Genomic DNA, 17,161 nt, shown 5'->3' on the forward strand with positions numbered 1-17,161 from the left:
TAGGTTAACTTGACAGCAGGTACAATTAATGAACCACAGCACAGATCTCTATGTATTGATATAGATATTGTGGTGGAGATAAGTAACTAGCGTAGTATAACCACTGTGTACCTCATCTGGGCACCATTCTTAACCGCCTGTAACCCAAATCTGGCAGTAAACCCTGTCCAGCCAGTGGAGCATGCTTGTCCTTAGTCGGCCTCCTCCACCCACCCGGTCCTATCTACCTTTCCATCGCCACGCCAGAGCCTTCCTGAATGCCCTGTCTCTGTCTGCCCCCGTGGGCTCATACCACTCCAGGGATAGGAAATTCACAGGGCGGCTTCTCACAAAAACTAGTTCAGACAGTCAATAGTGTGTGTTTACGACATAGTTTCTGTGAGACTGGGTGTAGGTAGTGTGTGGATGTGTTTGTGTGTGGTGTATATAGTTTGTGGGTTGCGTAGTAGTTATGTGTATCAGATATGGAGATACTGGATAAGGCTCTGGCGTGACCTCTGACCCTGAGTCACTGGCTTACTAGTGCTCTTCCATGCCGTCCCTAGGAGGAGTGCGTCACGTCGTGCCAGGCTTTTTTAGCTATACTCGACTTGAGCGGGTTGAGTCACTGACGTGATCTTCCTGTCGGGTTTTCCACCCCCTCGGGCTCATGCGGTTGAGGACATCTTTGTGGGCTATACGGTAGTAAGTTGGTGGTTTGTTGATATACCCATCTAGTGGTGTGGAGGCTGTGTTTTGGTAAAGTGGGTGGGGTTATATCCTGCCTGGTTGGCCTTGTCGTTGAACAGTGTCCCCCACTAAATAACTATTGATTTAGAACCACGGAGAGTTACCTCAAGTCACAAAGAAAACAGGAGCTGCCTTTACTATTCCAGCAACATTTCAACATCATCAAATCACCTCTGCTTATTCTAATACAGTGACAACTAAAAGATAACAAAACAATTTAGTCCAATCAACTAGCTAAATATGATGTGGCTGTCCATGGTTCTGATTTCTGTGTGCGTTTGCTTGCACGTTCGTGCAAGTAGAAAATGTTGACTCCCCCTACTTGTAGAGAAACGCCAATGCCATCCTCCTCGATTTGATGTTAACGAAACAGTCCATCACTGTCATACAGTAAACACGTGTATTTTTTTGTCATCCTGGGGCTACCAGGCTTGCGAGGCAAAAGGCCTCCCGTGGGGGACGGGGGCTGGGATTAAAAATATAAGACAAAACACACATCATGGCGAGAGAGACCACAACACTACGAAAGGAGAGATAACAACACAGCATGGTAGCAACACAGGATTGTAGCAACACAACATGGCAGCAGCACAACATGGTAGCAGCACAAAACATAGTACAAACATTATTGGGCACAGACAACAGCACAAAGGGCAAGAAGGTTGTGACAACAATACATCACGCGAAGCAGCCACAACTGTCAATAAGAGTGTCCATGATTGAGTCTTTGAATGAAGAGATGGAGATAAAACTATCCAGTTTGAGATTTTTTACAGCTCATTCCAGTCGCTAGCTGGAGCGAACCAGGGATGTGTGTGCTTTGGGGACCTTACCAGAATGTGACTGGCAGAACGGGTGTTGTATGTGGAGGATGAGGGCTGCAGTAGATATCTAAGATACAGAGGAGTGAGGCCTAAGATGGTTTTATAAGTATCAACCAGCTAGTCTTGCGACGGGTATACAGAGATTTAGAGTGCAGTGATGTGTCCTATAAGGAGCATTGTTGGCAAAACCGATGGCCGAATGGTAAAGAACATCTAGTGGCACGTGAGAACCCTTACCTGCAGATCTATAAATTACATATCCATAATCTGGCATGGGTAGGATGGTCATCTGAATCAGGGTTAGTATGGCAGCTGGGGTGAAAGAGGAGCGATTACGATAATGAAAACCAAGTCTAGATTCAACCTTAGCCTGAAGCTGAGAGAAGGACAGTGTGCCATCAAACCATACTCCCAAGTACTTGTATGAGGTCACACATCCATAACCTGAGTGGAAACCAGATTGCATGCCAAAGAGAATACCATAAACATCAAGAAAGCCAGTCAGTTGATTATTGTCAAGTGTTTCCAACACTTTTGATAAACAGAGTGAAATAGAAATTGGCCTATGACAGTTAGGATCCGCTTGATCTCCCCCTTTTAAATAAAGGATGCACTGTGGCTGCTTTCCAAGTAATGGGAACCTCCCAAGAGAGGAGAGACGGGTTAAACAGGTCAGAGATATGCTTGGCGATGATAGGGACAGCAATCTTAAAGAAGAAAGGGTCTAAACCATCTGACCCAGAAGTTTAAGGAGCTCCTTTAGCACCTCAGACTCAGTGACCGCCTGCAGGGAGAAACTTTGTAGCGGGGCAGGGGGAAAAAGGAGAAGCATTGGGTCTAGTTGCATTAGAAGGGGTGGGAGATGGGGAAATGTTGGATGGGCAAGGGTCATGACTGAGTCAAATAGGAATCCTTTCTTTAAACCTGCGTATTCCTCCAAACCTCAGTTGTCCTGAGTCTGCACAACTCTGCCAGGACCTAGGATCAAGAGAGACGCTCAAGTGTTTTAGTACTATATCTCTTGACACAATGATGAAAATAATCATGGCCTCTAAACCTTCAAGCTGTATACTGGACCCTATTCCAACTAAACTACTGAAAGAGCTGCTTCCTGTGCTTGGCCCTCCTATGTTGAACATAATAAATGGCTCTCTATCCACTGGATGTGTACCAAACTCACTAAAAGTGGCAGTAATAAAGCCTCTGTTGAAAAAGCCAAACCTTGACCCAGAAAATATAAAAAACTATCGGCCTATATCGAATCCTCCATTCCTCTCAAAATTTTTAGAGAAGGCTGTTGCGCAGCAACTCACTGCCTTCCTGAAGACAAAAAATGTATACGAAATGCTTCAGTCTGGTTTTAGACCCCATCATAGCACTGAGACGGCACTTGTGAAGGTGGTAAATGACATTTTAATGGCATCGGACCGAGGCTCTGCATCTGTCCACGTGCTCCTAGACCTTAGTGCTGCTTTTGATACCATCGATCACCACATTCTTTTGGAGAGATTGGAAACCCAAATTGGTCTACACGGACATGCTCTGGCCTGGTTTAGTTCTTATCTGTCGGAAAGATACCAGTTTGTCTCTGTGAATGGTTTGTCCTCTGACAAATCAACTGTAAATTTCGGTGTTCCTCAAGGTTCTGTTTTAGGACCACTATTGTTTTCACTATATATTTTACCTCTTGGGGATGTTATTTGAAAACATAATGTAAACTTTCACTGCTATGCGGATGACACACAGCTGTACATTTCAATGAAACATGGCGAAGCCCAAAAATTGCCCTCGCTAGAAGCATGTTTTTCAGACGTAAGGAAGTGGATGGCTGCAAACTTTCTACTATTAAACTCGGACAAAACAGAGATGCTTGTTCTAGGTCCCAAGAAACAAAGAGATCTTCTGTTGAATCTGACAATTAATCTTAATGGTTGTACAGTCGTCTCAAATAAAACTGTGAAGGACCTCGGCGTTACTCTGGACCCTGATCTCTCTTTTGAAGAACATATCAAGACCATTTAGAGGACAGCTTTTTTCCATCTACGTAACATTGCAAAAATCAGAAACTTTCTGTCCAAAAATGATGCAGAAAAATTAATCCATGCTTTTGTCACTTCTAGGTTAGACTACTGCAATGCTCTATTTTCCGGCTACCCGGATAAAGCACTAAATAAACTTCAGTGCTAAATACGGCTGCTAGAATCCTGACTAGAACCAAAAAATTTGATCATATTACTCCAGTGCTAGCCTCTCTACACTGGCTTCCTGTCAAAGCAAGGGCTGATTTCAAGGTTTTACTGCTAACCTACAAAGCATTACATGGGCTTGCTCCTACCTACCTCTCTGATTTGGTCCTGCCGTACATACCTACACGTACTCTACGGTCACAAGACACAGGCCTCCTAATTGTCCCTAGAATTTCTAAGCAAACAGCTGGAGGCAGGGCTTTCTCCTATAGAGCTCCATTTTTATGGAACGGTCTGCCTACCCATGTCAGAGACGCAAACTCGGTCTCAACCTTTAAGTCTTTACTGAAGACTCATCTCTTCAGTGGGTCATATGATTGAGTGTAGTCTGGCCCAGGAGTGGGAAGGTGAACGGAAAGGGTCTGGAGCAACGAACCGCCCTTGCTGTCTCTGCCTGGCCGGTTCCCCTCTTTCCACTGGGATTTTCTGCCTCTAACCCTGTTACGGGGGCTGAGTCACTGGCTTGCTGGGGCTCTCTCATGCCGTCCCTGGGGGGGGGTGCGTCACCTGGGTGGGTTGATTCACTGTTGTGGTCATCCTGTCTGGGCGCCCCCCCCTTGGGTTGTACCGTGGCGGAGATTACATTTACATTTTACATTTAAGTCATTTAGCAGACGCTCTTATCCAGAGCGACTTACAAATTGGTGCATTCACCTTATGACATCCAGTGGAACAGTCACTTTACAATAGTGCATCTAAATCTTAAAGGGGGGGGGAGAGGGATTACTTATCCTATCCTAGGTATTCCTTAAAGAGGTGGGGTTTCAGGTGTCTCCGGAAGGTGGTGATTGACTCCGCTGTCCTGGCGTCGTGAAGGAGTTTGTTCCACCATTGGGGGGCCAGAGCAGCGAACAGTTTTGACTGGGCTGAGCGGGAGCTGTACTTCCTCAGTGGTAGGGAGGCGAGCAGGCCAGAGGTGGATGAACGCAGTGCCCTTGTTTGGGTGTAGGGCCTGATCAGAGCCTGGAGGTACTGAGGTGCCGTTCCCCTCACAGCTGCACCATGGTCTTGTAGCGGATGCGAGCTTCAACTGGAAGCCAGTGGAGAGAACGGAGGAGCGGGGTGACGTGAGAGAACTTGGGAAGGTTGAACACCAGACGGGCTGCGGCGTTCTGGATGAGTTGAAGGGGTTTAATGGCACAGGCAGGGAGCCCAGCCAACAGCGAGTTGCAGTAATCCAGACGGGAGATGACAAGTGCCTGGATTAGGACCTGCGCCGCTTCCTGTGTGAGGCAGGGTCGTACTCTGCGGATGTTGTAGAGCATGAACCTACAGGAACGGGCCACCGCCTTGATGTTGGTTGAGAACGACAGGGTGTTGTCCAGGATCACGCCAAGGTTCTTAGCGCTTTGGGAGGAGGACACAATGGAGTTGTCAACCGTGATGGCGAGATCATGGAACGGGCAGTCCTTCCCTGGGAGGAAGAGCAGCTCCGTCTTGCCGAGGTTCAGCTTGAGGTGGTGATCCGTCATCCACACTGATATGTCTGCCAGACATGCAGAGATGCGATTCGCCACCTGGTCATCAGAAGGGGGAAAGGAGAAGATTAATTGTGTGTCGTCTGCATAGCAATGATAGGAGAGACCATGTGAGGTTATGACAGAGCCAAGTGACTTGGTGTATAGCGAGAATAGGAGAGGGCCTAGAACAGATCCCTGGGGGACACCAGTGGTGAGAGCGCGTGGTGAGGAGACAGATTCTCGCCACGCCACCTGGTAGGAGCGACCTGTCAGGTAAGACGCAATCCAAGCGTGGGCCGCGCCGGAGATGCCCAACTCGGAGAGGGTGGAGAGGAGGATCTGATGGTTCACAGTATCGAAGGCAGCCGATAGATCTAGAAGGATGAGAGCAGAGGAGAGAGAGTTAGCTTTAGCAGTGCGGAGCGCCTCCGTGATACAGAGGAGAGCAGTCTCAGTTGAATGACTAGTCTTGAAACCTGACTGATTTGGATCAAGAAGGTCATTCAGAGAGAGATAGCGGGAGAGCTGGCCAAGGACGGCACGTTCAAGAGTTTTGGAGAGAAGAGAAAGAAGGGATACTGGTCTGTAATTGTTGACATCGGAGGGAAGATCTTTGTGGGCTATACTCGGCCTTGTCTCAGGATGGTAAGTTGGTGGTTGAAGATATCCCTCTAGTGGTGTGCTTTGGCAAAGTGGGTGGGGTTATATCCTTTCTGTTTGGCCCTGTCCGGGGGTGTCCTCGGATGGGGCCACAGTGTCTCCTGACCCCTCCTATCTCAGCCTCCAGTATTTATGCTGCAGTAGTTTATGTGTCGGGGGGCTAGGGTCAGTTTGTTATATCTGGAGTACTTCTCCTGTCCTATTCGGTGTCCTGTGTGAATCTAAGTGTGCGTTCTCTAATTCTCTCCTTCTCTCTTTCTTTCTCTCTCTCAGAGGACCTGAGCCCTAGGACCATGCCCAGGACTACCTGACATGATGACTCCTTGCTGTCCCCAGTCCACCTGGCCATGCTGCTGCTCCAGTTTCAACTGTTCTGCCTTACTATTATTCAACCATGCTGGTCATTTATGAACATTTGAACATCTTGGCCACGTTCTGTTATAATCTCCACCCGGCACAGCCAGAAGAGGACTGGCCACCCCATATATGCTCTCTCTAATTCTCTCTTTCTTTCTCTCTCTCGGAGGACCTGAGCCCTAGGACCGTGCCCCAGGACTACCTGACATGATGGCTCCTTGCTGTCCCCAGTCCACCGGACTGTGCTGCCGCTCCAGTTTCAACTGTTCTGCCTTATTATTATTCGACCATGCTGGTCATTTATGAACATTTGAACATCTTGGTCATGTTCTGTTATAATCTCTACCCGGCACAGCCAGAAGAGGTCTGGCCACCCCACATAGCCCGGTTCCTCTCTAGGTTTCTTCCTAGGTTTTGGCCTTTCTAGGGAGTTTTTCCTAGCCACCGTGCTTTTACACCTGCATTGTTTGCTGTTTGGGGTTTTAGGCTGGGTTTCTGTACAGCACTTTGAGATATCAGCTGATGTACGAAGGGCTATATAAATACATTTGATTTGATTTAATGAAGTGGTGATTAAAGAGCTCAGTCATGTGCTCCTTGTCAGTTACAACCATATCATCAACATTAAGGGACATGGGCAGCTGTGAGGAGGAGGGTTTATTCTCCAGGTCTTTAACCGCTTTCCAGAACTTCTCGGGTTAGAGAGAAATGCTCCTTAAAGTAACTAACTTTGACGTTCCGGATAGCTTGAGTGCACTTATTACTCATTTGCCTGAACGAGAACCAGTCAGCCTGAGTATGCGTGTGCCGACCGATTTGAGGTGGAGTAACTCTGCCAGATTACGGTCGAACCAGGGGCTGAACCTCTTTTTAATTCAAATTTTCTTTATGGGCACGTATTTGTTAGTAATACTTCTGACAATATCAAAAAAGAAGGTCCAAGCGTTTTCGACAGAGGGGATCAAGCTGATTCTATACCAATTTACTGAGGCCAGATCATGAACGAAGGCTTGCTCATTAAAGTTTTTTAGCAAGCGTTTATGACAAGACAGGACAGGTCGTTTCACTGAGCAGCCATTATGAACACAGGCTGTAAAACAGTGATCACTAAGGTCATTACAGAAAACACCAGACTGATACCTATCAGGAATATTTATGAGGATAACATCAAGGAGAGTAGCCTTTTCTGGGTGTTTGTAGTCATACCTTGTGGGATTGGTAATAATCTGAAAAAGATGTAGGGATTCCCATTGCTTTGTCCAAAATCAGGTTGTAGGTTTGGAGTTTTGATTTGGAGTGAAGGTTATGTTGTGGAGGGTAGAATCCTGTATATGTCCTTGCGGAAAAATCCAAGTTTATCTAACTCTAAATCAACCTTTTTGTAAAAATGTGGAAAATGCAGGATCTGTTCATGATCTCTCTCTCTCTCTTTTTCCCCACATCTAGCTAATGTACATACTGAACTTCCATCCTCTCAGGCCAGGGGCTCAGCATTGCTTTCTGTTTGGGTTTTAGGCTGTGTTTCTGTACACTGTAAAAAATAAAAAATATATGATTCAGCTGGTTAGTAAATTATACTTGAAAATATTATTATTCTGACATAAAAAATATAAATGTAACATGCGACAATTTAAATGATTTTACTGAGTTCACAGTTCAAAAAAGAAAATCAGTCAATTGAAATAGATTCATTAGGCCCTAATCGATTGATTTTCACATGACTGGGCAGGAGCGCAGCCGTGGGTGGCTTGGGAGGGCATAGGCCCACCCTTGGGGATCCAGGCCCAGCCAATCAGAGTTGGTTTTTCCACACAAGGGCTTTGTTACAGACAAATACTCCTAAGTTTAATTAGCTGTCCGGGTGGCTGGTCTGAGACAATCACGCAGATGAAGAAGCCGGATGTAGAGGTCCTGGGCTGGCGTGCTTACACGTGATCTGTGGTTGTGAGGCCGGTTGGACGTACTGCCAAATTCTCTAAAGCGAAGTTGGAAGTGGCTTATGGTAGAGAAGTTAACATAAAATCATCTGGCAACAGCTCTGGTGGACATTCCTGCAGTCAGCATGCCAATTGCACGCTCCCTTAAAACTTGAGGCATCTGTGGCATTGTGTTGTGCACATTTTAGAGTTGCCATGTGGCTCTGTTTTCAGAGGATTGTGGGTCAAATAAAATGTTTTTGATACTTTTACACAATGTTGTATGGATGGTTGAAGAACGAAAAGCACATTTCTATATTAGTATCAAACAGTTTGTTATGCTTTGAGGTGTAATGGATCATGATGAATGGATAGCAACTCCGCCATTTGACAAAGTCCCCCAGCTCATGACACTGGGGACACGCCCGATACAGCTCTGAGAGGCTACACTGAATACTAACACGCAGCCGAGCCGGTGCAAAGCAAGGAACAGCCAGCGACCTGCCACTGACAACTGACCCAGACATCACCCGCCCCCTGAGCTTCTGTCTCGCCCTTCACATTCAACGAGAGACAGACAACAACACAGTTGTGTGGGGGTGTCAGTGGCCATGGAGGGAGCACCCTTTGTTTTGGCCTGCATGCAGCCGGCTTCTCAGCAGCCCTCTTCTCAGGTGAGGTCTGTGTTTCTGGCCCCGTAATCAGCTTCGAGACACAGCAGAGGTCAGATAATTACGGTGATTGTGATAGGAAGTTCGATAGTGAGGCATATATCTGTACATGGGGCAAAGACCTTGTGCTTTCCTGGGGCAAAAGTTTGGGATATCACCAGGTTGCTTCCCGAGGCTGTGAGTCAGTCACCTGGGGCGGATAATGTCATGGTTCATGTGGGGTCAAAAGACATCATGAAGTGCAGCTCAGAGCAGTTAAAGATGGATTTTAAAGAACTGATTGGGTCTCCACTTGACACCAACAAACGGCCCATAATATCTGGCCCTCTGCCCTCTGCCCTCCCTAAATTGTGGAATTGAACAGTTCAGCAGACTTTTACCCCTCCATAACTGGCTACGAAAGAGCTGCTCTGTGGGAAAGCTCATATTATAAGAAGAATGGGATCCACAGAAATAATTTGGGTACCTGGATCCTTTCGCAGCATTATAAGGCTGCGTTGAGACAATTACTTATCAACGACCCAAGTCCAGCTCATATAATCCCTGCCATTGTGTCGCTGAGTTGTCATAATGCTTCAGTAAATCCTGGGGGCGTAGGAAGAAATATAAGTAAAATATAAGTAACCAAAATATAAGTAACCTAATTTATGTCCCTCTTACTTCCCTGAATGCCTCTGCTGATCCTACAGCCATTGCATGCAGTAATCATATGCCTATGAACCAGAGTAATACAGTTAGCACTGAGGTGGTGTGCTTTAGAAGGAAGTTCACAGCATGCAGCTCACCCTGCACTAATAAAAATAACCCATGTCTTAGCATGTCTACCTCTGCTAAGCCTCCCAGAAAAACAATCAAGCATCCCAGCATATTGTTAAAAATAACCCACGTTAACATATGTACAGTTCAAGTCAGAAGTTTACATACACCTTAGCCAAATACATTTAAACTCAGTTTCCACAATTCCTGATGTTTAATCCAAGGAACAAAAATAATCCATCCACATAATTTTCCACCCTCAGGATGCCATCTATTTTGTGAAATGCACCAGTCCCTCCTGTAGCAAGCACCCCCACAACATGATGCTGCCATCCCTGTGCTTCATGGTTTGGATGGTGTTATTCAGCTTGCAAGACTCCCCCTTTTTCTTCCAAACATAATGATGGTCATTATGGCTAAACAGTTCTGTTTTTGTTTAATCAGACCACAGGACATTTCTCCAAAAAGTACGATGTTTGTCCCCATGTGCACTTGCAAACTGTAGTCTGTCTTTTTTATGGCAGTTTTGGAGCAGTGGCTTCCTTGCTGAGCGGCCTTTCAGGTTATGTCAATATAGGACTCGTTTGACAGTGGATATAGATATTTTTGCACCCGTTTCCTCCAGCATCTTCACAAGGTCCTTTGTTGTTATTCTGGGATTGATATGTACTTTCCACACCAAAGTACATTCATCTCTAGGAGACAGAATGCAGTATGAAGGCTTCCAGAAGGCTTCCTGAGTGGTATGATGGCTGCGTGGTCCCATGGTGTTTATACTTGCATACTATTGTTTGTACAGATGAATGTGGTATCTTCAGGCATTTGAAATTGCTCCCAAGGATGAACCAGACTTGTGGTGGTCTACAATATTGTTTCTGAGGTCTTAGCTGATTTATTTGGATTTCTCCATGATGTCAAGCAAAGAGGCAATGAGTTTGAAGGTAGGACTTGAAATACATCCACAGGTACACCTCCAATTGACTCAAATGATGTCAATTAGCCTATCAGAATCTTCTAAAGCCATTACATCATTTTCTGGATTTTTCCAAGCTGTTTAAAGGCACATTCAACTTAGTGCATGTAAACATCTGACCCATTAGAATTGTGATACAGTGAAATAATCTGTAATTTGTCCTAACCAACTTTCCAAAACTGTAGGTTGTTAACAATACATTAATGGAATGGTTGAAAAATGAGTTTTAATGACTCCAACCTAAGTGTATGTAAACTTCTGACTTCAACTGCAGTTTAAGAAACAATACTTTGAAGAAGAGGACAAACAATAAGTTTTGTAGTGATTCCTATGTTGTTGATGTGAAGAATATTTGTTGGTCCATGGTGTGTAATGACGAGCAACCAGATGTTGTGCTTGACACACAACTTAGTTACTAATAAGCATGCACCCATTAAAAACATCTTTGGGATAGGGAGCAGCATTGGGAAGTTTGGATGAAAAGCGTGCCCAGAGTAAACTGCCTGTTACTCAGGCCCAGAAGCTAGAATATGCATATAATTATTAGATTTGCATAGAAAACTAACGTTTCCAAAACTGTTAAAATAGTGTCTGTGAGTATAACAGAACTCACATGGCAGGCGAAAACCTGAGAAAAATCCAACCAGGATGTGGGAAGTCTGAGGTTTGTAGGTTTCAAGTGAATGCCTATCGAATATCCAGTGTCTGTGGGGTCAGATTGCACTTCCTAAGGCTTCCAGTAGATGTCAACATTCTTTAGAAGTTGTTTCAGGCTTCTATTGTGAAAGGGTAGAGAATAAGAGCACTCAGAATAAGTGGCTCAGCTGAAAGCCATGAGTTGTTTATCGCGCGTGGCCATGAGCGCGATGTTCATTCCCTTTTCTTTCAAATGAAAACAGTATTGTCCGGTTGAAACATTATTGAATATTTATGATAAAAACACCCCTAAGGATTGATTAGAAACATCGTTTGACATGTTTCTACGAACTTTAATGGAACTTTTTTTTTGGGACATAAAGATTAACTTTATCGAACAAAACAAACATTTATTGTGTAACATGGAGTCCTGGGAGTGCCACCAGATGAAGATTATCAAAGGTTAGTGATTAATTTTAACGCTATTTCTGACTTTTGTAACACCTCTCCTTGACTGGAAAATGTCTGTATGGTTTTTGTGGCTAGGTGCTGTCCTAACATAATCGCATGGTGTGCTTTCGGTGTAAAGCATTTTTTTAAATCGGACACTGTGGTTGGATTAACAAGAAGTTTATCTTTGAAATGGTGTATAATACTTGTATGTTTGAGGAATTTTAATAATTAGATTTCTGTTGTTTGAATTTGGCGCCCTGCAATTTCACTGGCTGTAGGCCAGGCGTTCTGCTAGCAGAACCTCCTTCCCAGAAAGGTTAATGGTAGCATATTTTAAGAAATCAGAGTAGAATCAGGAATTCCCCAGGGCAGCTGTTAAGGCCCCTTACTTTTTTCAATATTTACAAGATTGAACCGGAAACCGTAAAAGCCTTTGGTTCGTGCATGTTAACCTCTTGCTTCTACCTGGCACGCAGGCGTCCCATCTAGAGCTTTGGAAATGCAAATGCACTACGCTAAATGCTAATAGTATTAGTTAAAACTCAAACGTTCATTAAAATACACATGCAGGGTATTGAATTAAAGCTACACTCGTTGTGAATCCAGGCAACAAGTCAGATTTCTAAAATGTTTTACGGCGAAAACATAGCACATATTTATGCCAAACCACCACCGCAGACATAGCTCATTAGCATAGCCAAGTAGGAAAAAATATGCAATCAACAAACGCAGGATTAATTTTTTTTTATTTCACTAACCTTTTGAAATCTTCATCAGATGACAGTAATATAACATGTTACACAGTACATTCATTTTTTTCAATAATCTGCTATATATATATATCCATAAATCTCTGTTTACAATGACGCATGGTTCAAAAAATGCTACTAAAATGTCAGGAGAAATGAAATAGCTCCGGCAGATAACGTCAGCTAACAAGGAATACACATCATAAACTTTGACTAAATATGCATGTTTTACATATGTATAGGAAGATACACTTCTTCTAAATACAATCGCTGTGTTACATTTATTTTTAACGTTACAGTTTGCGTTTACTAGGCTATACTAGGAGTCGGCGCTCCAAATGTATCATTATGCCTCCTCTATCTTGGAGTCGACAGAAACCCAAAATTAACACATAAATATTCCCTTACCTTTGCTGTTCTTCCATCAAAAGACCTGGAAGGGATTATACTTACCAAAACAGCGTTTAGTTTTCAAGTCTGCGTCTTTCGGTTCTCAAAATAGCCACTTTTCGGTCGAAATGTAGGCAAAATTCAAGTGGATGCGCACCAAAACGTCAAAATTATATATTATATGTCGAGTAAACTTGTCAAACTATGTTCATAATTAAGCTTTAACATGTTATAAAGGTGTACAGCAATTGTGAGGATGAAGCGAAACACACACGTCTTTTAATTGATCCTGAAGAAAAGAGAGAGCGGGAGAAGAGCGCGCATAAACGTACACTTTTTTTTCGCGTGACCGAGACCTTTCGGCACGCTCAACGTCTCGTGAGCGTGCGATTCACACAATGAGAAGCCCCATTGAAAGCAGGCTTCGCGCTGAACACGTAGGAACTGTTCCCAGAGCGGTAGTTGTTTGGGAAGGCGTTTAAGATGACGTCAAAGTTGGGCCAACTTTTTCCATGACAAGAGAGATTTTGGGAGAATGCATGCCCTGAGACTTCTGCTTTACATAGAGACAAAATTTAAACGGTTTTAGAAGCTTTAGAGTGTTTTCTATTCAATAATATTTTTTTATATGCATATATTAGCAACTTTTGACAAAAATGTATCCTGTTTTATATGGGTACCCAATTCCTCCATTAGGGGCAGTAAACAGGGCTAGGCTTAAGAGGTTAACATCAGAAGCCAACTCCCTAAGTTTGCTTTATTCACTGCTTTAGCACACTCTGCCAACACTGATGTCCTAGCCATGTCTGAATCCTGGCATAGAAAGGCTAACAAAAATTCTGAAATTTCCATCCCCAATTACAACATTTTCCGTCGAGATAGATCTGCTAAAGGGGGCGAAGTTGCAATCTACTGTAGATATAGCCTGCAGAGTTCTGTCATAGTATTCAGGTCTATGCCCAAACAGTTTGAGCTTCTACTTTTAAAAATACATCTCTACAGAAATAAGTCCCTCACTGTTGCCGCTTGTTATAGACCCCCCCCCAGCTCCCAGCTGTGCCCTGGACACTATATGTGATTTGATCGCCCTCCATCTATCTTCAGAGTTCGTATTGTTAGTTGACCTAAACTGGCATATGCTTAACACCCCGGCTGTCCTACAATCTAAACGAGATAACCTCAATCTCACACAAATTATCAAGGAACCGACCAGGTACAACCCCAAATCTGTAAACATGGGCACACTCTTAGATATCATCCTGACTATCTTGCCCTCTGCCTCATTGCCTGTGTTCGTTATGGTTCCGCGGTCAAACGACCACCCCTCATCACTGTCAAATGCTCCCTAAAACACTTCTGCGAGCAGGCCTTTCAAATTGACCTGGCCCGGGTATCTTGGAAGGATATTGACCTCATCCCATCAGTAGAGGATGTCTGGTTGCTCTTTAAAAGTGCTTTCCTCACCATCTTAAATAAGCATGCCCCTTTCAAAACATTTAGAACTAAAAACAGATATAGCCCTTGGTTCACTCTAGACTTGACTGCCCTTGGCCAGCACAAAAACATCCTGTAGCGTACTACACTAGCTTCGAATAGTCCCCGCCATTTGCAACTTTTCAGGGAAGTCAGGAACCAGTATACACAGTCAGTTAGGGAAGCAAAGGCTAGCTTTTTCAAACAGACATTTGCATCCTGCAGCACTAATTCCAAAAAGTTTTGGGACGCTGTAAAGTCCATGGAAAAAATAGCACCACCTCCCAGCTGCCCACTGCACTTGACGCTAGGAGACACTGTCAACACCAATAAATCCACGATAATCGAGAATTTCAAGAAGCATTTCTCTACGGCTGGCCATGCTTTCCATCTGGCAAACTCCAACCCCGGCCAACAGCTCTGCACCCCCGCAGTAACTGGCCCAAGCCCCCCTGGCCCAAGCCCCCGCTTCTCCTTCACCCAAATCCAGACAGCTGATGTTCTGATTGCACTGCAAAATCTGGATCTCTACAAATCAGCTGGGATAGACAATCTGGACCCTTTCTTCCTAAAATTATCCACCGCCATTGTTGCAACCCCTATTACTAGTCTGTTCAATGTCTCTTTCGAATCGTCTGAGATTCCCAAAGAATGGAAAGCGGCAGCGGTCATCCCCCTCTTCAAAGGGGGAGAAATGCCCCCAGACTGTTACAGACCTATATTCATCCTGCCCTGCCTTTCTAAAGTCTTCAAAAGCCAAGTGAACAAACAAATCACAGACCATTACGAATCCCACTGTACCCGCTCCGCTATGCAATCCGGTTTCCGAGCTGGTCACGGGTGCACCTCAGCCATGCTCAAGGTCCTAAACAATATCATAACTGCCATCGACAAAAGACAGTACTGTGCAGCCATCTCTATCGACCTGGCCAAGGCTTTCGACTCTGTCAATCACCGTATTCTTATGGGCAGACTCAACAGCCTTGGCTTCTCTGATGACTGCCTCGCCTGGTTCACCAACTACTTCTCAGATAGAGTTCAATGTGTCAAATCGGAGGGCCTGTTGTCTGGACATCTGGCAGTCTCTATGGGGGTGCCACAGGGTTCAATTCTCAGGCCGGCCATTTTTTCTGTATATATCAATGATGTATGTCGCTCAATGTTGCTCTTGCTGTGGGGGATTCTTTGATCTACCTCTACGCAGACAACACCATTCTGTATACATCTGGCCCGTCTTTGGACACTGTGTTAACAAACCTCCAAACAAGCTTCAGTGCCATACAACACTCCTTCCATGGCCTCCAACTGCTCTTAAATGCTAGTAAAACGAAATGCATGCTCTTCAACAGATCGCTGCCCGCACCCGCCAGCTCAACTAACATCACTACTCTGGACGGTTCTGACTTAGAATATGTGGACAACTATAAATACCTAGGTGTCTTGCTAGACTGTAAACTCTCCTTCCAGACTCATATTAAACATCTCCAATCCCAAATTAAATCTAGAACCGGCTTCCTATTTCGCAACAAAGCCTCCTTCACTCATTCTGCCAAACATACCCTCGTAAAACTGACTATCTTACCGATCCTTGACTTTGGCAATGTCATTTACAAAATAGCCTCCAACACTCTAATCAGCAAATTGGATGCAGTCCATCACAGTGCCATCCGTTTTGTCACCAAAGCCCCATATACTACCCACCAATGCGACCTGTATGCTCTCGTTGGCTGATCCTTGCTACATATTCGTCGCCAAACCCACTGGCTCCAGGTCATCTATAAGTCTTTGCTAGGTAAAGCTCTGCCTTATCTCAGCTCACTGTTCACCATCGCAACACTTACCCGTAGCACGCGCTCCAGCAGGTATATTTCACTGGTCATCCCCAAAGCCAACGTCTCCTTTGGCCGCCTTTCCTTCCAGTTCTCTGCTGCCAATGACTGGAACAAATCGCAAAAATCACTGAAGTTGGAGACCTAGATCTCCCTCACTAACTTTAATCATCAGCTGTCAGAGCAGTTTACCGATCGCTGTAGCTGTACACAGCCCATCTGTACATAGCCCACTACCACCTCATCCCCATATTTGTTTTTGTATTTCAGCTCTTTTGCACACCAGTATTTCTACTTGAATATCCTCATCTGCACACTTCAGTGTTAATTGCTAAATTGTAATTACTTCGCCACTATGGCCTATTCATTGCCTTTCCTCCTTACTTCATTTGCACACACTGTATACAGATATTTATATTGTGTTATTGACTGTACATTTGTTTATCCCATGTGTAACTGTGTGTTCTTGTTTTTGTTGCAAGGCTTTGCTTTATTTTGGCCAGGTCGCAGTTGTAAATGAGAACTTGTTCTCAACTGGCCTACCTGGTTAAATAAAGGTGAAATAAATAAATAAAAGAACATGCCACTGGCTCAGAGTAAAGCCAGTGTGTCAGAACAGGGCAGCACAGCTGGCCCTTGGATGTACACAGAGAGCTAGCTAACATTAATGATATGCATGTCAAATCTCTCCTGGCTCAAAGTGGAGGACAGATTGATTAGTTCACCACTTGTATTTGTGAGAGGTATTGACATGTTGAATACACCGAGCTGTCTGTTTGAACTACCGGCACGCAGCTGGGACACCCACGCATACCCCACAAGACATGCCACCAGAGGTCTCTTCACAGTCCCCAAGTCCAGAACAGACTATGGGAAGTGCACAATACTACATATAGTGCCATGACTACATGGAACTCTTTTCCACACCAAGTAAAATTAGATTTAAAACACAGATAAAAATACACCTTATGGAACAGCGGGGACTGTGAAGCAACACAAACCTGGACACATGCATACAAACACACGATAACATACGCAC

This window comes from Oncorhynchus gorbuscha, linkage group LG04, assembly GCF_021184085.1.
Source record: "Oncorhynchus gorbuscha isolate QuinsamMale2020 ecotype Even-year linkage group LG04, OgorEven_v1.0, whole genome shotgun sequence".
NCBI classification, from domain to species: Eukaryota; Metazoa; Chordata; class Actinopteri; order Salmoniformes; family Salmonidae; genus Oncorhynchus; species Oncorhynchus gorbuscha.